Genomic DNA, 20,435 nt, shown 5'->3' with positions numbered 1-20,435 from the left:
TCCTTGGAATATTATGGGACTGGTGACAGTACTTGGGGGACTGGAGGAGAGTTCCCTGTTCCCACATTTAAGACCAGTTCAAATAACTGTGCGCATTAAGGAGACTTCAAGAAAATGAATCTCAGACACCTGCTTTCTGCAGTGGTTTAGTCTGTTTAGATTGTCATTTCTCAGGAGTTTTTTGATCCCCTTGGTGACTCCGAATTGGGAATCCTTCACCCTTTTCCTGTAGGAGGCTGGGTTAGAGGAAATTATAACCCATGGAGCTTTAATTGGGGTTTTCAAGTGATCTTGCTACCCTTAGTGGTCCGTGTCCTAAAATATTAAATTTCCTTTATAACCACGGTCCAGTCCATTTCAATGGGAGTTTTCTCAAGCACAGTGACAGCCTTTAGATCCCAGCTCTTTCTGGGGGGATCCTGAGATCTCTTCCTAATCCATTAGCATTGAGGCAGAAAGTACTTCATCCACCTCCGAGCCTCCTCCCCTCCTGGGACCTCTCCAGGTAAGTACCTGGAAAGACTTGAGGGGCTGCATGGGCTTTGAAAAGAAAGAAATAAACAAAAAATCTCAGCTCCGGGGAATTGATCCCCACAGGGCTTAAGTTGAGCCCTCCCCATGGCGCCCCCACTCGGGAAATCCCTGGGGCTCCCGTGACAGCTCTGGGCTTCCTGCGGAAAAGCGCTTCAGAAGCGGGTCCCCTCTCACCCAGGGGGCCCCTCCCCCAGCCCTGGGCAGCCCCACTGGCCTCTGGGCTGACTGTTCCCAGGGCGAGAAGCCGTCCCTGCCTGAAATCCCTGCGGGTCCTCGGAAAGCCCGGAAGAGGCTCGGAATTCCCAGCTGAGCCCGAAGCTTTAGCAGGAAGCCCCGCGGAGACAGAAGCTCGCAAAAGTGTGTGTGTTCACACATCTGTTGGGGGGGGGGGGGCGGGGCTGGTTCACGCCTTTTGGGGCTGTGGGGAAAAGGTGAAGAACTTACAGCTGAAGCACTTACTGATCAGGGACTGAAGCTAAAGCCTCAGAGGCCTCAGTTTGGGAAGATAAGGCCCGGACTACACTCTATTGTTCCAAGGACCCTGCTGAGAAAGCTGTACATCTACTGCATCCCACTGACCAAATAGGGCAAGAGACTCATGTGACCAATTACATTATATAGAGGGTGGGATTTGGGGGCTCTTTGAAATGTATAAATACTGTGAACATTTTCAAGGGAGTGAGTCTGTCCTGTTGTGAGTTCGGCTCACAGACCAGCCTGGGGTCGGCTTCTCGAGGCTCTAATAAAGAATTCTGCCTTCTATGAGTGATCTCTGCAGTAGTTGTCAATTTGGTAGGTCTCTTTTTGTCCCAAACAGAGTCATTTTCACCCCAAACTTTCCCCTTCCTCTCCAGCTCAGGGGCCACGAACAAGGTGCTTCCCCCTGTGCTCCAGCATCTGGATGATGGGTGTCCGTCTGTGCCTAAGCCCCCACTCTGCAGCCCAGGACCCTTCTGGACCCTGCAGCCCCTCCCTGCCCCCCCTCCCCACAGCTGGAAAAGGTGGGGGGGGGGGGAGGGAACGACATTACTGAGGTTAAAACAAAAAGCCAGAGGCGTCCTGAAGGATCCTGAGCCTTGCTGTGACCTCCCCACCCCCACAGCCCCCCCCCCCCCCCCCCAGTTCTCACGGCGGAGGAACCTGGGGCCGGGGGCGGGCACTGCCCCAGCGCTGGGGGGAGGCACGAGGACGCCCCCGCTCGGGGCGTGGGGAGGAAGCTCCAGGAGCCGCAGGTTCCGCAGCGCGGCCGGACCCGCCCCGGGGGGATTCGCGGGATGGGCTGGGAAAGAAGCGGAAGATTCGCGGTTCCCCAGAAATCTCCCGGCGCCCCCCGGGGGCTCCCGCTTCCCCGACAGGAGGCGCCCGAGGCAGCCTCGGCCTCTGATCCCCGGCACTAAGGGAAGGGCTTTGCTCTGAAAAGCGCCGCCGCGGGCGGGAAAGGGAAACAAACGTGGGCTTTTACCCCTTCTCAGCGGGGCTGAAGAAGGCGCTTCCAGGGGGGCCAGAGCCCCGGGTTTCAGGCGGGAGCTCGGAGGGAGCCTCCCTGTCCCCCAGGGACGCAGGAAGGAGCAGCTGCCGGGGGGGGGGGCTGAGCATGAGCGCGGGTCTCTCCCAGGCCCCCCTCACGGAAGGGAGAAGGGGTCCCCGCCCTCCTCTGTAATTATGCAAATGAGCTAACACAGAACTTCCACGTGCACTTTTCCCTCCGGAATTTCCCGTCACATCCGGGTCTCTTTCCTGTACGGACCGCACAGGTCACCCCCAGCTCATCCCCAAAGGCTCGGGAAGCTGCGGGAAAGAAGGGGGGGCGGAGCCAGGAATAAAAGGAAGCAAGATAAAGTCTTCACAGTGTCAAAGAAGGCCTAGTGACGTCACTCCCCGCCTCGGGCCCTCAGGTGCTGAGCCGCAGGGCATGCTGGGAATCCCTTGGGGCGCAGGCGCTACTTCCCCGGTCCCAGGTTTATTTCTGTTCTTCCTTCTATCCTGGGAGAATGGGGGAGGGGAGGAGAGCAGGAGGGCAGTTGTGCGCAGGCGCGGCCTGAGACTTCCGCCTTCCTTGGTAAGGCTCCTCCTCTTCCTCACCAATTGGGGGCCGGTCTTGGGGCAGAATCGGCAGAGTTGCTGGCCCCTAGGGTGGGGGTGCGCGTGCAGGAGTGGGGTGCAAAGGTGCGGGAGCTGTGCCTGTAACTGAACTGTGTGGTCGCGCGTGGGGGAGGTGCACCTGTGAGCGTGGGGGGGCGCTGCCCTTGGGGATCTTAGCCCAGCATGGTTTCCCCTGCATGGGATGAGGTGGGGGAGGGGCGTGCTTATGCCTCCCTGTGTCATAGGGGGGAGGGGCACTACCGAGTGTTTCTTGAAGAACCCACTGACCCCTCCCCCACCGAGCTCCCCGTTTTGCGGGGTCTCCTCAGCAGTCGCCAGTGGCGCTTTCCACACTTGGGGGAGGGGGGAGGGTTCTGTAGCTTTTCACCGTTTGCCTCAGTTTCCTCCAGTGCAGAAAGGGGTGAGAACAGGCCCTCCCCTCCCCTCCGGGAGGTCCCTTCTCTGAAGCCCTGAGGGCGGGGCCTGGGAGCGCTCTCTGCAAGCAGCTCTTTGTGTGAACTTTGTCCCGTCCTTTGCCTTTGGGTGGAAGGGGGGGGTGGGGTGGGAGTGTGGAGGAGATTCCCTGGAAGGAGGGGGAGGGGGACTGGGGCTCCCATCCAGCTCTGCTGTGTGACCCATGTCTCTCCTGGTGGTCTTGGTACCTCTGTCTTTACTTCTGGGGCCTTGGGCAGGTGGGGGTCCCATGTTACAGATGGAGAAACAGAGGCAGGCGGGGACCGGGGTCTTGGCCAGTTTACACTGGCCTTCCAGGGATTCGGGGGAAGGCCTTGTGGTCTTGACCCCATGGGGCTGAGGCTCCCACAGTGCAGGAGACCTTAGTGTCAGAGGTGGGGGTAGGGGGAGGGTCTCCCTGCCCCCACAAGTGACCTCTCTCTGCCTCTTCTGAGTTGAGATGTCTTCTCCTGGGGAGCAGCCTCTCCCCACCGTCCCTGCCCTCAGAGCTCGCTCTCTCTCTCTCTCTCTCTCTCTCTCTCTCTCATTGTGGGCAGGTCAGGGTCCAGCCTGGGAAGGGAAGCCTCAGACCCCGGCCTCCCTCTCTGGGCTCCCTCTCCCTCCCCAGCCTGGCTGGAACAGGACCCAAGCCTGGAACCAGAGACATGGCTGCTGGCAGCCGGAGCCCCTCGTCCCAGGTGAGTGCGGTCCCTCCCCCCAGCTCAGGACCATCAGCCCAGGAAGCATCCGAGAGAGCCCAGGAAGGTTACTCCTGTCAGAGGGAGGGGCCCTGGCAGGGCTGGCGGCAGGGCAGGAATCGTCCCCCTGGCGCTGCCCATTTCCTGTCCCTTGGGCCACCCGGCAGCTCCCAGGGCTCTCTGAGTCCAGTCTCTTTTGCCAGGTCTTAGACCAAGTCAATAAATGTTTAGAAAAAAGCATCTCTGGGCCAAGCTCCGGGGGAACCACTGAGGGAGCAGAGGAAAGTAAAGAAAAAAAATCAGATCCTGCCCTCAAGGAGCCTCCCAGGGGAGAAAACATCTCATGAGCTGTGTCCACACCTGCGCTGGACAGTGTAGACGGGAACCTCTCTCAGAGGAAGGTTCAGCAGTTTGGGGACCAGGAAAAGCTTGTTACAGAAAGGGAGAATTTTGCTGAGATGTGAAGGAAGCAGGAGGTGAGGGAGGAGGCCGTTGCAGACAGGAGAGAAGCCATTGAAAAGGCCCAGGGTCAGGGGACAGAGGGTCCTGGTGAAGCACAAGCCAGGACCCCAACGTCCCTGGGGCCGAGAGGAAACAGGTGTGAGAAGCTGGGGCGGGTGTTGTGGTGCCTGCCGCGTGCCAGGAGCCTCATAAAGATCTGGAGTCGGGAGTCGGGAGTTAGGGTTACAACCCTAACCATTGATCCTGTTGTGGGAATTGTCAGGGTCCTTGGTAGGGATAGTCAGGGAGCTCAGGGTCCAGCCAGAAAGTAAACTGTGGTTAATTTATCCACTCCAGGGCATGAGAGACTCCATGAATGGGGGGTTACATTTCCTCAGATGTCACAGACACAGTCTCTCCTGCTTACCTGACCTGTGCTTTGGGTAGGATCTGGTGGGTCTCATAGCCAGTTAGAAAGAAGTTAGGACCCAGATACAAAAAGGTACATTTGCTTGTTTTAAATAAATTTATATGTCCTGACAATTTCTAGCATTTATTTTTATAAGATTTGGAGTTGTAAATTTTTTTTCCTTCCTTTTCTTGCTAAAATGGTAGGCAACTTGATAAAAATGAAACCGCTCAAAGGAGGAGAAAAATATAGTAAAGTAACTTAGAGATATATTCTTCAATCATTTTCAGTGTTCATCAATTCTTTAGTGTGTGAAAAGCCTTTTCCTTCTTGAATCTTTTATAATTTCCTTAGATCATTATGCTCCTGAGAAGAGCTGTGTCATTCATAGTTGATCATCACACTCTGTTGCTGATTCTGTATATAATCTTTTCCTGGCTCTGCTCATTTCAAATTGCATCAGTTTTGGTTTTTTCATTCTTTCTGAAACCTGCCTGTTCACCATTTCTTATTGCACAATACTGTTTCATTATATTCATATGTCACTGCTTGTTCAGTCATTCCCCAACTGATGGGAATTCCCTCAGTTTCCACAATGTTGCCTCCATGAAAAGAGGTGGTATAAATGTTTTTGCGCGTGTAGGCCCTTTCCCTCTTTTTGTAATCTCTTTGGAATAACACTGACCTAGGGGTGCTATTGGTAGATCTAAAGATTTGCACAGTTTGGTTGCCCTTTGTTCATACTTCAAGTTGTTCTCCAAAAAGCTTGGATCACTTCACAATTCCTCTTCAGTGCACTAGCATCCCAGTATTCCCACATTCTTTCCAGCATTAAGCTTTTTTTTGTCTTATTAGTTAATCTGGTACATGTGATGTGGTACTTTTGCATTATTTTTATTTGCATTTCCCTAATCAAAAGTGATTTAGAGCATTTATTTCCTACATTATTTTTGATTTCATCATCTAAAGACCTGACCATTTCTCCTTTGACCATTTCTTAATTGAGAAATGGTTTTTATTCTTACACATCTGACTCACTTCTCTCCATGTCTTTGGAAAATGTGGACTTCAGCAGAGATACTTGCAGTGAAGCTCATTTCCCATCTTTCTGCTTTCCTTGAAAAGTACATTTTCACCAAAAGAAGAAAATATGAATTGAGAGTTCAAGTGTGAAGTCTTTTGCACAGATATTTATGTCAGAGCAAGAGAACACAGGAACACAGGAACAAAGAAATAAGAGCTCGATTATTCAGGTTATTTGGCAAGACAGGACTGGAAGTGAGTGCTCTGAGTTTTCTTCAGAGTGATTGGGGGACTAAAGGTACTGAAGGGGACATCTAGTATATTGATAAAAGAATAGCAGCATAGCATCAAGTGAAGTCAGTGAAGTTTTCTCCAAAATTCACTTATTACTAGATGTGTAAAAGTCTGGGTCATAAGATTTTGAGGACATGATAGTATTTCCCAGAGTTAAAGAAAGAAAGAGATTGGGATTGGGTAAAAAATAATGAATGGGAAGCAGTCACAGAATAAAGATTGGGCAGGTTCAAAGGTCTCCCCAGCCAGAATTGCCTGACTTCTGGATGGGTTCTAGAGGACTGAATGAAGTAGGAATCAGGGCGAGAATGTGTCATCAAAGGCTCTTTCTTGTTCCTTGGAGACCGGGCACTTACAACCCAGGTTGGCCTCCTGACCTCTCTGAACTCCTGGATGAGACCTACCTAGGGAGTGCAAGCACAGCATTGGCTTTCTGGGAGATAGTGTCCCAATTAATCATCTCTCATAGAACATATTCTATTAACAATCTCACCTTATGAGAAGAGATAAAGTTTCATCACTTGTCTGGAAAAAGTCTCATGCCAGGCAGTTTCCCTTTAAAATTCTTTTCCTGCTTCCATCTAGTTGAGATTTTATTTTAGTCTTGTAGGAAATTTGTAGATAATTTCTTTGTTATTTCCTCAGTGATCACTGCTAATCGTTTCTTCCTCACAATACATAGTATTTACCAAGTTTTCACAAACTCTTCATAGAATTGTTTTTATATATAATATAATAATATATAGAATTGTTTTATATATAATCACTTAAGACCCTTCTTGTGGGGAGGGATATCTCATCATCTCTCTTTCACCTCTATAAGTTTTATAGAATTCATTTATTATCCCTAAATCCATTGGGAGAAGGATTTTATAGTAATACATTTTTCCAACTTTTATTTTCCAACATGACTTTCATTTGAAATGGAAAATGCTTTTCTCAATATTCCACTGGGCTCTTAATGCCTAGTTCCAAGTGTGGGCTCTGACACTCCTAAAGATTATATGAGTTTTAGGCAAATCCCATCTCTGCTTCAGCTTCCTTGTCTGTTGATGAGGGTTTGATTAGATGAATTCTGGAGTCTCTCAGCTCTAAATTAAGTGACTTTTGATGGTTTAGGAGTTGGTGACAATCAAGGATATTATGGTGGACTTCACTGAGGAGGAGTGGGGTCTCCTGGACTTTTCTCAGAAGAAGCTGTACAAGGAGGTCATGCTGGAGAGTGTCCAAAATCTGCTGTCCCTTGGTAAGGACTGTTTTCTCTTTTTTTGGTATTCATCATCAGTTAAAAATGAGCACTAACAGCATAGTAGTGATCCAAACTGGGTTGCATCCCAGAAATTGGACTGAGCACTCAGTCATCTGAGGGCACCAAGTCTCCATCTGTTTGGTCTTTGTTGCACCTTATTGAGTTACATAATCTACCCTTAGTCAGGTGGCTGACCTTACTGCCACAGTTGTTAGGTAAACTTCCTGAAAACTTGCTGAAAAGAATGGGAGAGGGTTCTGATAAGATAGCACAATAGGACAGGAAATACTTAGCTCCCTAAGAATCTCCTCTAAAACAAAAAATAAATGCCTCACGATTTATTTTGAATAGCAGAAGTGACTAAAACTTCAGATATTGTCTGGACCTTAATAAAATTTTAGCTAGAGATGAACTCCCTAGGTAGAGATTTGTCCCAAATGAAGGATTAGGCACTATAGGTAGACTCTATTAAATTAGCCTAGAGCAAGCCCTGGGGGCAGCTGGATTGGCTGGAGATCTCAGCCTCCAAAGCTTTCACCTCTGGTACAGTGAGGGACAGGAGCAAGCAATTAAAAGAGAAGAACAAAAGGCCCTGTTCTAGAGAAAAATTTTCAGATGAAGACCTCATGTCTCAGATACACAAAGAAATAGGAACAACTAGTTTCTGATGAAGAAATTCAAACTATTTACAGCCATATGAGAAAATATTCTAACTTATGATTTAGTGAAATGCAAATAAAAAACACTTATTTTGACATCATGTTGGGGACACTAATATATTGTTGCTGAAATTATGAACTCATCCACTCAATTTGGAAAACAATGTGGAGTTATTATGAAAGAGTTATAAAATTGTATATCCTTTAACTCCAAAATACCACTAGAAGGTCAGTTTGCCCAGATAATTAGGGAAAAAAGAAGCAAATTTACACGGTTTAAAAGATTGATAGCACTTCTCTTTTTGAGTGACAGAGCTAGAGACTTAGGGCATGCCATCAATTCATAAATAGCTAAAGAGAAATGGAATATGACCTAAAATCAAAGGTTAATAGCTTCAGCACTCATTGATGACGGTGTATTGAGAACTTTATGAAACAGTTCAGCCCATCTCTTCCATTATCACAACCTTATTACTAATCATTGTAGCTCTATCAGCATTAGGCAGCCTAGATAGGTCTTTGGTCCATAAATACTTTTCAGGGGATCATAAAAGAGTTTTAGCTTGTTATACTCAATGTAAAAATGAACTTTATCTGCCATTATATACTGGGCCAAAAATCCAACATATCTGTAACCTTTGGTTATACTTTTGGGAGAGTTAAACAATGCCTTCCTAAAGATGGATTATCTAAAGTATTTGTAATGTTGTAAATCTTGTAGAGTATTCATTGTTCATTTAATATTTTCTGAATTTCCGTATTATTTTCATCAAACCAATTTGAATGTTTACTTTTTTCTTGGATGAGTAAATGTGGTACTATCCAAGAAATCTCTGAAAGTGATCTATTCCTTATCTGCTCTACAATTTTCAACTGTGTATTGGCTCAGTCTTCCCCCTAAATTAGCAAAAACTATTCCAGCACAAAGAAGACTCTAATCTCCTTTCATTAAGTATTTGGCAGTCATCTTGGCCTTGGGCCCCTGCCTTTGCTGAATCTGTATTTTTCTTTGGAAGAGGATAAGTCTCTGATTGGTCCAGTACTTTGAGATTCACATCTCACATATTATCTGTCTCCTTTTTTTTCTGAGGCAATTGGGGTTAAGTGACTTGAGTGTTAAGTGTTTGAAATCAGATTTGAAATTCCTAATCTCAGGGCTGGTGCTCTATACATGTCTCCTCACTGCCTCCAGTCTATCTCTTTTAAAAAATAACTTGGGGTATTTAAGGCCATTGTTTACACTGAGTACACCTATGAAGTTTTGTATAGTTAGTTTGGTGATAAGCTGCAATGATTCTTATGTAATATTGCTATTTGTGTTTATATATGTGTGTATTTCTTTTTGTGTATATGTTTGTCTTCTTCAGATGTAGAAACTGGATTTACAGTAAATGAGATGAGTAAAAAGCTGGAAATTTTTGTGGAAGAACACGACCTGCAAAGATTCATGGATGATAGTCCCTGTGATTTCAATTTGAAGGAATTGCATGATTTTATTCTCAAAGCAGACAGATACCCAAAGAATGATTGTGAATTGTATGAAATTAGAAAGAGATTCAGCTGGACTTCTATCCTAAATCACTGTAAGAAAATAATCTCCAGAAATGATTATCTTCAAGGTAGTAAATACAAGAAATGCTTCACTGAAGAGGTAGAGCCAATATATCCAGGTAGTCAATGGGATATCGCTGTGAAGTGCAGTTCAGACCTCAATGGCCCTCACAAAAGTGATACTGAAAAAATGCTTTCCATAAGTAATAAAAATGAGAAGGCTGTCAGTCAGAACTTTAATGTCATTACTCATCAGCAAACACATATTAGAAAAGAACCTGATGAGCATAATGTATGTGAAGCAACCTCATCCTATCACTCATCTCTTCCTTACCACCCTGGAATGAAAAGATCTAGATATGGTCAGTGTGGGAAAGCTGTTGGTTGGAATCCAGCTCTTGCTAGCCTTCAGAAGACTCATAATGGGGAAGTGTCTCATAAATGTACTGAATGTGGGAGAGCTTTCTATGACAGATCATTTCTGCTTGACCATCAGAGAATCCACATTAGAGGGAAGCCCTGTTTATATCTTCAGTGTGGAAATCCTTCCATGGGCAATCAAGGTGGAGAAAATTGTATAGATATTTCTAGTCTAGCAAAACATAAGAAAACTCACATTGGAGAGAAGGCTTATGAATGTAATCAATGTGGAAAGACTTTTAGACGCAGCTCCCATCTTGCTAGACATCAGGGAATTCACACCGGAGAGAAACCTTTTAAATGTAATCAATGTGGAAAGGCTTTTATAAGTAATTACAAGCTTGCAGAACATCAGAGAATCCACACTGGAGAGAAGCCTTTTACATGTAATCAATGTGGAAAGGCTTTCACACGCAGTGACAGTCTTGTTGCCCATCAGAGAATCCACACTGGAGAGAAAGTTTTTAAATGTAATCAATGTGGAAATGCTTTCCCCACGAGGCGAATTCTTTCTGAACATCAAAGAATCCACACTGGAGAGAAACCTTTTAAATGTAATCATTGTGGAAAGGCTTTCAGATATAATTACATCGTTGCAGAACATCAGAGAATCCACACTGGAGAAAAACCTTTTAAATGTAGTCATTGTGGAAAGGCTTTCACACGCAGTGCCAGTCTTGCTTTGCATCAAAAAAAGCACAGTGGAGAGAAACTTTTTAAATGTAATCAGTGTGGAAAGGTTTTCACGCAGAGATCCAGTCTTGCTTTACATCATAGAAAGCACACAGGAGAGAAACTTTTTAAATGTAATCAATGTGGAAATGCTTTCACACAGAGATCCAGTCTTACTTTACATCAAAGAAAGCATGCTGGAGAGAAACCTTTTAAATGTAATCATTGTGGAAAGGCTTTCACATGGAGTGTCAGTCTTGCTTTACATCAGAGAATCCACACTGGAGAAAAACCTTTTAAATGTAATCATTGTGGAAAGGCTTTCACATGGAGTGTCAGTCTTGCTTTACATCAGAGAATCCACACTGGAGAGAAACCTTTTAAATGTAATCATTGTGGAAAGGCTTTTAGATGCAGCTCAAGTCTTGCTAAACATCAGAGAATCCACACTGGAGAGAAACCTTTTAAATGTAATCATTGTGGAAAGGCTTTCACACAGACTGCCGGTCTTGCTAAACATCAGAGAATCCACACTGGAGAGAAACCTTTTAAATGTAATCATTGTGGAAAGACTTTCACACAGAGCTCCAATCTAGCTAAACATCAGAGAATCCACACTGGAGAGAAACCTTTTAAATGTAATTATTGTGGAAAGACTTTCATACAGAGTTCCAATCTTGCTTTACATCAGCGAAAGCACACAGGAGAAAATCCTTTTGAATGTAATCAATGTGGAAAGGGTTTCAGTTGCAACTCAAGACTTGCTAGACATCAGAAAATCCACACTCAAGAGAAACCTTTTAAATGTATTCAATGTGGAAAGGCTTTCAAATTCTCCTCAAGTCTTGTTACACATCAGAGAATTCACACTGGAGAAAAGCCTTTCAAATGTAATCACTGTGGAAAGGCTTTCAGACAGAGTTCTAATCTTGCTTTACATCAGAGGATACACACTGGAGAAAAACCCTTTAAGTGTAATCAGTGTGGAAAGTCTTTCACAATGAAGTGCAATCTTGCTAGACATCAGGGAATCCACATTGGAGACAAATCTTTTAAATGTAATCAGTGTGGAAAGGTTTTCACAAAGAGTTCCAGTCTTGGTTTACATCAGAGAAGGCACACTGGAGAGAAACCTTTTAAATGTAATCAGTGTGGAAAGGTTTTCATAACCAAAGCCAGTCTTGCTTTACATCAGAGAATCCACACTGGAGAAAAGCCTTATAAATGCAATCAGTGTAGAAAAGCTTTCACGTTCAAGGGAGATCTTAGCCAACACCAGAAAATCCACACTGGAGAGAAACCTTTTGAATGTAATCAATGTGGAAAGGCTTTCATAAAGAGAGCCAGTCTTGGTTTGCACCAGGGAATCCACACAGGAGAAAAGCCTTACAAATGTAATCAGTGTGGAAAGGCTTTCACACGCAAGGGAGATCTTAGCAGACATCAGAAAATCCACACTGGAGAGAAGCCTTTTAAATGTAATCAATGTGAAAAGGCTTTCATACGTAATTACAGCCTTGCAAAACACCAGAGAATCCATGTAGGAGAGAAGCCCTATAAATGGAATTGATGTGGAAAGGCTTTCATATGCAAGAGAGATCTTACCAGACATCAGAAAATCCACCCTGGAGAGAAACCTTTTAAATGTAATCAATGTGGAAAGGTTTTTACATGCAATGCCTGTCATGCTAGACACCAGAGAACTCACACTGGAAAAAAACCTTTTGAAAATATTCAGTGTGGAAAGGCTTTTGCACAGAAGTGAAATCTTGTTGAACATCAAAGAACCCACACCGGAGAGAAATGAATGTAGTCAGTGAAGAAAGTTCCTTTCCAGCTGCACATCAGAGAATTCACCCTGGAGAGAAACCTTATAAATGAAATTAATGTGCAAAGGCATTCAGTTACAAATCCAAGATTGGTAAACATCAGGGAATCCTCACTAAAGTGAAGCATTCTGATAATAAACGTGAAATGATTCCACAGAGAGTTCCCATCTAGTTGTATATGAGACAATCCACACTGGAAAGAAACCTTTTAAAAATATTCAATGAGGAAAGGCTTTCGGACAAATAGTCCTGCTCAACATCACAGTAGCCACACTGGAGAGAAATGTTTTGAATGTAATCAGTGTGAAATGATTTCATTCTGAGCTCCAATCTTTCTAAATATTAGACAATCAACTCATGAGTGTGGTGAATATAGCACAGCTTTGACCTATCATTCTGAGCCTATTTAAGAGAAGTGAGTCCTTGTAATGTTGTGGTTAGCTTTCTGGAAGTCTTTGGACCAGCCTTCATTTCAGTTGAGTAATCACCACCTGTAGAATAGCCAGAGATAAAGTCCAAAAGTCTTTATTGTGTCCCTCACAGTCCGTCTCCTTGCCTGAAGCTCACCTAGCTTTCTGAAGGCCCTTCAGATGGGCATTGATCTCAGTGGAGAAAATGCAGGAGAGTCACCAGGACCCTCTCTATCTTGAAGCCTCTCTGAGTCTGAGGACTTGAGCTCCAGCCTCCAGTTCTCTGTATTCTCCAAGTCTCTTAGGGTCCTCCTCTAGGTCTGACTCTGACCTCTTAAATACTCTATTACAATTAAATCCATTCATCATACTGAGTATAAGCCAGTCATATCATTAGGAAACCATTATTTGTTGTAAGATTAATTCAATTATACTGAACCAGAGAACTATTAATCACCGTGCTAAAACTAGATAACCATTTTCTTATCAATTCCACTCAGTTTAACACCTTGTTGTAAGAATCCTTGTTTCAAGTACATTTCTCCAGAATTCTGGCTTATTACAGCTTTCCACTTGAGGGAGACCATATTCACATGACCGACTTAGTAATACCTTCTAGGACCAATCATCTCTTATTTCCCACCTCAGAGTTCGTGTAGGACAAAAATCTGATCATTGTCATGGATAAGGAAAATGGAATTCAGAGATCAACCTGAGCAGCAGATTCTTGGGGGAAGGTTTTCAAGCAGAGATCATCTTACTTTCTCTTTGAGGATTCATGGAAAAGTCTTAGAAATAGGTTTATATGGCTGTGCTTTTCCCTTGAAGAGGGTGATCAGCAGACCATCTTACTGCTAGTGGAAGGAAGATGGATAAAGGCCATGCTTGTAGAGCTGATACTTGACTGTCCTCGGGAGAAATCCTACTAGAGATAAAATTTGGGGATCTCATTCAGAAAGCCTTCTTCTGCAGCACAGCTTTCATTAGACTTTGAAGAGAATGAAATAGTCATAAAATGGCTCAAATTTCCATCCTGTTGTGAGGGGAGGGGAATCACATAGGAAAGCCTACAGGAGTAACTGAGGCAGAGTTCTGAGCCCCAAATCCTTTATTAGAGAAACCTGGTTCTCTCCTAACCAAGTAAACCCCAAACCTGGCTCTCCCATCTGAGGTGCTCCTTTCAGGGCTCTGTTACAGGAATACAAATATCCTATGAATAGAACAGCATTTCATCGGTTACTGTAAAATGCCTTGGCTAAAATATGGATACCACCAGGGCCAGAGGGTTTCAGGATGTCTAGTGCAGCCAATCTATCCACTGACTAGGTGGTCATAAGCTGGATGATGTCCATTGACTTGGGTCAGGGAAGATGGGGCCTTTCAGTGATCAGGAGATGGATGAGCCATTCCTGAGGTTGGGCAAGTGCAGACCACCCATCCCCAAGAACATTTCAGGGAGAACTTGGGGGCTTTCCACCATGACAAGTTGGCATGTGGGGAAACAGGATGGAGAGAGTTCTTGTCGTCATTCTCACGATAGTGAACTTAGGGAAGTCGGCCTCGGGCCTGTTAGGGAAATAGGTTCTATTATACAAGCCTTAAGTCTGCCCAAAACCTCCAACAGAAGGTCCATTCCTATGTAATTCCTACAACAGTGAATTGCTCATTCTTGTTCTTACTCTCAAATGACTATTAAATGTTACTAAATGAAAAACCAGGAACAGTCCTTGTCTACCATAAAATCATAATCGACTGATTAATACTGATTCGGGGTTGAGGGGGGTCCCCAGTAAGTCAGCTTTCTCACTGCGCATAAAACTCCGTACACGTAATGGTTTTTCTCTGAAATCCCACTGTTCATCAGGGCTCCTAGATTGTTCTTGATGGTCACAGACTATGATTCCTTCAGCCATTCCACAATTACTTGGTGTTCGCTTTGTTTTCTGTGGTTTCTGCCACAAAATCTTGTATAAATGTTTTGCTAACCGGACGTGAATTTCTGTGTCTGTCTTTCTGCCGCTCGGTGGCGCCCTGAATTAAACGTTGCGTTTGAATCCCCAAGGCCCAAGTTCCAATTCCTTCTCTGGCCTTTCCTGGCCTCTCATGTAACCTGATCCTGCCCGAGTTTCCCCATCTATGGAATGGGGAGAACAAGGGGCTCTGCTTCCCAGGGTGGAGATGAGGATTACATCAGACAATAATTAGGAAACACTTTGCAAACATGAAATCACTTTGGAAATCCTGGGTGTTTTTATGATTCTCTTTCCTTGGGTCCCTGGTGTCAGAGTAAAGTCAGCTGCTAAAACATGAGGACATCTGAGTCTAATTGATATTTTGAAGAGAGCTGTTACTTGAACAGGGAACTGGATCAGGCAATACTTGCAGCCCCATCCTGGCTCTGATACTTCATACTCTGTAACTCTGGGCAAGGAACAAGTCTGTCTCCCTCACCTCCTGCCTGAAATGGGGAGGGGGCGCCTCAGGGGCTTCAATGTGCCCTTCCCCCTCTAAGTATGTGCTCCCATCCACAGCAGAGCCCTGTGTCCTTTACCCCCACACTCTCCCTATATTCTGTCACAGAGATCCCAGAACCAGATCTACAGTTATGGCAGAACTGAGGAAGAAAGGTCTTGGGCAACAGAAGAAATTGGGTATGAGAAGGACCAAGGAAGATGGGAGGAGTGAGCAAACTCGTGGTCACTTACTCCAAAGCCCTCCCTTAGGAGGCCAGTACTTACTAAGACCTACTCAGGGTTGGAAACAGCAAAAAGCAGCCCAGTTCTGCCCCTTGGACTCTTCCTGTCCCTGTGTGCCTGGGGTATCAGTCGGGGTTCCTCCTGCAGCTTTGGGAGGTTGGGGAAACTGAGGCAGCCAGAGATGAAGTGTCACACCAGCCTTCTAGGGATTTGGGTGAAGGCCCTGTGATTTTGACCCCCATGTGGCTCATGACCCCAGGGCTTCCCCATTCCCTAGTATGAAACCTTAGTGTCTAGTGCTGGCGCCCCATAGTTGAGATCTCTCTGCTTCCTTCTCTGAGCTGAGATCCCTCTTCCCCCTTCTCTCTGAGATGTCTCTGTCTCTATATCTCTGAGCTGAGATCTCTCTGTCACCTTCTCTCTCAGATCTCTCAGTCTCCTCTCTGAGATCTCTCAGCCTCCTCTATGAGATCTCTCAGCCTTCTCTCTGAGACCTCTCAGCCTCCTCTCTGAGATCTCTATCTCTCTGAGCTGAGATCTCTCGGTCTCCTTTTCTCTGAGATCTCTCAGCCTCCTCCTGGGGTGCAGGCTCTCCCCACAGTCCCTGCCCTGAGAGCTCTCTCTCTCATTGTGGGCAGGTCTACATCCAGCCTGGGCAGAGAAGGCTCAGACCCTGTCCTCCCTCTTTGGGGCTCCTCTCCATCCCGAGCCCAGCTGGCAGAGCACCCAAGCCCGGAACCAGAGACATGGCCCCTGGCAGGTAGAGCCTCTCGTCCTAGATGAGTGCAGTCCATCTCTTGGTGTTAAGGGCACTCTCTCTGTAGAGATAGGGACCCCAAAGTGGGGGCAGGGGCATCAGACTTTCCATTCAGGGTCTCCAGAATGAGAGGTCCACCATGACACCCCAAAAGCACACTGGGCATTGCAGGCCAGTGTCCAAAAGAAGATGTTGGCCCAAACCTGCCTATCCAGGAGCCCAGAGGCCATTCTGCTGCTGAAGGCAGCTTTGCCCAAAGCTGGTTAATGAATGCCCAGGGGCCTTTCTCTTTGGCCTAAGTCCTTACGGCTGCAATTGTCTACATGACATCGTCTCAGCCAGTGCCAGTCGGCAAGGTAGGGGCTTGGACCAAATACTACTGGAAAGCACGTGCTCCTCCTGGAGTCCCAAGGAAGCAGCAGAGAGGATGGGCTCTGGACCCGCCCAGAAGGCTCAAGGAAATGTCGGCCCCAACCAAGAGTCACTTGGGACCAAGACAGAGACACCAGGAGTGTGAGGCGGACATGTGGCCCAGATAGGGAGCATGTAACCTCGGGGTTTGACAGAGCTGGGATTCCTGTGCTCAGGTGCCGGCCCCCCAGGGTCTGCCCGGGGCTGACACTCTGAGCTGGAACTGATCCCCCTCAGGGCCCTTCCCTGTGTACCTCAGGGAGAATTTCAAAGCTCTTGGGCTTCCTGCTCTCTCTGCTAGTGTCTGTCTGTGTGCCTCGGGGTATCCCTGCCGAGCTGGGGCGCTGAGCTGCCCAAAGAGTGCAGGTCTGGAGGACCGGCCCTCACCCCAAGGTGGTGAAGAGGGAACGTGGGAGAGGCAGAAGAAACAGCTCTTAAGGACCCGAGAGGGATGCACTCGAGGCCGCTGTCCCTGCGGCTTCGGTATCGAGCAGGTCCCCACAGGAAAGCGGATGGAAATTTGGGGGGTTTATGGAGACCATTCAGGATTGGCAGGCCAAGGCGGAGAGCTCGTGGCCCGATCCCTGAGCCTGGTTTTACAGGAACCTACTGTATTCGTCCAGTCAGAGAAAAGGAGCCATCTCCGACTTCTCTGGTGGGAAAGGGGGGCCACAAAAGAGTGAGAGAGCAGGGGAAGGGACTGTTCTGAACACCACCACCCCCCCCCCCACCCCCCGCCCGTGATGTGGGAGGGACCAGAAAAGGCGGGCCTTCCTAGAGGAATGGTTTGCACTATGAATAAATGCACTGCAGTGAAGAACCCTGATGAAGGGAATGGGGGAAAGGAAAACTTTAATTCTTGGGAATCTAAAAATTAAGGAAAAATAGTCACAAATTATCTAATTGCTCAAAACGTCAATAATACCAATAAAGAAAACCAAAAAATGAAATATAAATTAAAATAAAGCATAAATCAGATGTTTTAACAAGAAATCATAACATGATTTTTTAAAAAGAGAACAGAGATTTTGACCTATAAGAATGAAAATTGCTCCAAAATAATGGAACTCTCGAAAAAGTGCATCTTTGTTCTCTCCTCAGTGATTAGTATTAAGGTTCTTCCTCCTTACTCTCATCCTAAATACATAGGTCTTACCAGAGTCTTTCTAGAATTTTCTTAATAGGTCAGTTAGGACACTCCCGGTGAGGAACAATCTCACATGATCTGTTCTTTCTTTCCTCCCCACCTTCTATAGACACAAATGTTCTCCCTGATTCCACTGGGAGCAGCCATCTCATAAGACATTTTTCTAGCTTTTTTTTATTCCAACATAATAATCACTTCAAATAGAAAATGCTTTTTTTGATATTCCCCTGAGCTCTTACTTTTTCAGCTCTTGGGTCTGACCCTCCTAAAAGTTCTCCAAGTTTTAGGCAAAGCCTATCTCTTCTTTAGTTTCCTCCTCTAAGGTGATGAGGTTTGGACAAGATGAATTGTCCCTTTTGGCTCTAAATCAAATGACTTTTTTTTTAAATTTTTAAAGTTTTTATTTTCAAAACATATGCATGGATAACTTGACAACATTGACTCTTTACATAACCTTGTGTTTCAGATTTTCTACTGTGGAGAAAATCATCCCTAGATGGCAAGCAATCCAATATATGTTATATATGTTAAAATACATGTTTAAGTCCAATATGTTTAAACATGTTTATATTGTTCTCTGGCTGCAGAAGAAAAATCCAATAAAAAAGAATGTAATTGAGTAAGGAAAAAATGTAAGGGAATAACAAGAAAAAGAATGAGTATGTTATGTTGTGATCCACATTCAGTTCCCACAGTCCTCTCTGTGAATGTAGTTGGTTCTTTTCATCATAAGACCGTTGGAAATGATCTGAATCATCTCATTGGGAAGGGAGCAATGTCCATCAGAATTCATATAATCTTCTTGTAATGTACAATGATCTGGTTCTGCTCATTTCACTTAGCACCAGTTCATGTAAGTCTCTCCAGGACTCTGAAATCATCCTGCTGGTCGTTTTTTCAGGACAATAATGTTCTATAACATTAATATTCCAGAACTTATTCAGCCATTTTCCAATTGATGGGCATCCAATTTCCAGTTTCTTGCCACTACAAAAAGTGCTGACACAAACATTTTGGCACACGGGGGTCCTTTTCCTCCCTTTAAGGTCACTTTGGGATATAAGCCCAGTTGAAACACTGCTGGATCAAAAAGTATGCACAGTTCAATCAAGTGACTTTTAATGGTTTAGGAATTAGTGTTCAGAGACATTATTGTGGACTTTACCAAGGAGGGGGCTCCTGGACCCTTCTCAGAAGGAGCTGTACAAGGAGGTCATATTGGAGAGTGTCCAGGACCTGCTATCCCTGGGAAAGTACCGTTTCCTTTCTTTTCAAGTTAAATCAGTGGCCATCAGTCAGGGGGCTGACCTTGTTACCTTGTTCATCCTCAGACCAGGTGTCTGACAACTCCACTGAAAACTTTATGCCAAAAACCTTGGAAGGGGGATTCTGGTAAGATGGGAGAATAGGACAGGAAGTGCTTGGTTCTCCCAGAGTGCCAAAAAAAAAGAACCCCAAAACCATCTCCACTTGACCTGGGATCAGCAGAGGTGCTTAAAAGTCCAGAATTTGTTGTGCTGAAACGCCTGGACAGGACTTTGGGGAGGCCCTGACCTCCCTTGGTGGAGGTTCATCCCACATGAAGGGCCAGTACCTTCAGGGATATTCTGTGCAGTCCAAGAAGAGCAGACCCTGGGGGTAGCTGCCCTGGTGTGTGGTCTGGGGTTCCAAAGCTTTCACCTCTGGGATTGTGGGGGTGGGGAGGTGAGTGATGGGCTTGGACCTTGGAAGGAGAGGAAGGAAGGAAGGAAGGAAGGATTAGTTTAAGGTAATTATTTGGAAAAATTATTTGGTAAAAAGTATGAAAAAAGCTGGAAATCTAGCAAAAACTTGGCATAGACCAATATCTTACACCCTTGATTTATGATAAAGTAAAAATTGATACATGATCAAAATGTAAAATTAGACATCATAAGAAATTAAAGTACATAGAACATATTGCCTTTGGCATCTATGGATAGGTAAAGAATCTATGAATAAACAAGTGATACAATATCAAATGGATAATTTCAAACTAAGTTTAAAAAGTTTTTGTTTTTTTTTAATACTCAAGGGACAGAGAAGTGGTGCTGAAATCAGGAGAATCTGAGTTGAAATCTAGTCTCAGACACTTAACACTGCCTAGCTGTGTGACCCTGGCCAAGTCATTTAACCCTAATTGCTTCAGCAAAAAAATCCCAAAAAACCCAAAAACCAAAATCAAACCAAAAAACCACTCAAGTTCAAAAGGAAGAAAGTAGAAAGTTGAGAAACCATTTTTGTAGCGTTTTTCAGATAAAGATCTCATCTCAAATATATAAAGAACTTTGTTAAATATATAAGAATACAAGTCATACCTCAGTTGATAAACGACTAAAGGATTCAATAGGGTGTTTTCCAATGGAAAAAATTCAACTAATTTATAGTCATCTGACAACAATGCTCTAAATCCTTGGAACATTGGAATAGAGAGTTGCAAATTAAAACAACCTTAAGAGGTCGTTTTTGGAAGACTAACTCACTATTGCTAGAATTGTAAACTGATCCAGTCATTTTAGAGAACAACCTGAAATCGTGCTAAGTTGTCGAACTGTGGTACCACTTGATCCATCCCTGAGAATTTTAGATCCTGTTCTCAAGATGAAGAAGGAAAAGGAAAAGAACTTTTATGTTGTCAAAATATTTATAGTAGTTCTTTTTTTGTAACAAGGGACTGTAAAT

The 20,435-nt window shown here is 45.0% G+C and overlaps 1 protein-coding gene across 2 annotated transcripts in view; it reads left to right on the top strand.

Moving 5' to 3' along the window:
• The window catches only part of LOC100914984 (zinc finger protein 454-like), a 388,067-nt gene that overhangs the window by 275,115 nt on the left and 92,517 nt on the right, over positions 1-20,435 (top strand). The window lies entirely within an intron of this gene.

This window comes from Sarcophilus harrisii, chromosome 3, assembly GCF_902635505.1.
Source record: "Sarcophilus harrisii chromosome 3, mSarHar1.11, whole genome shotgun sequence".
Classification (NCBI taxonomy): Eukaryota; Metazoa; Chordata; class Mammalia; order Dasyuromorphia; family Dasyuridae; genus Sarcophilus; species Sarcophilus harrisii.
Note: the sequence above shows the minus strand (reverse complement) of the source record. Positions and strands in the feature narration are given on the sequence as shown.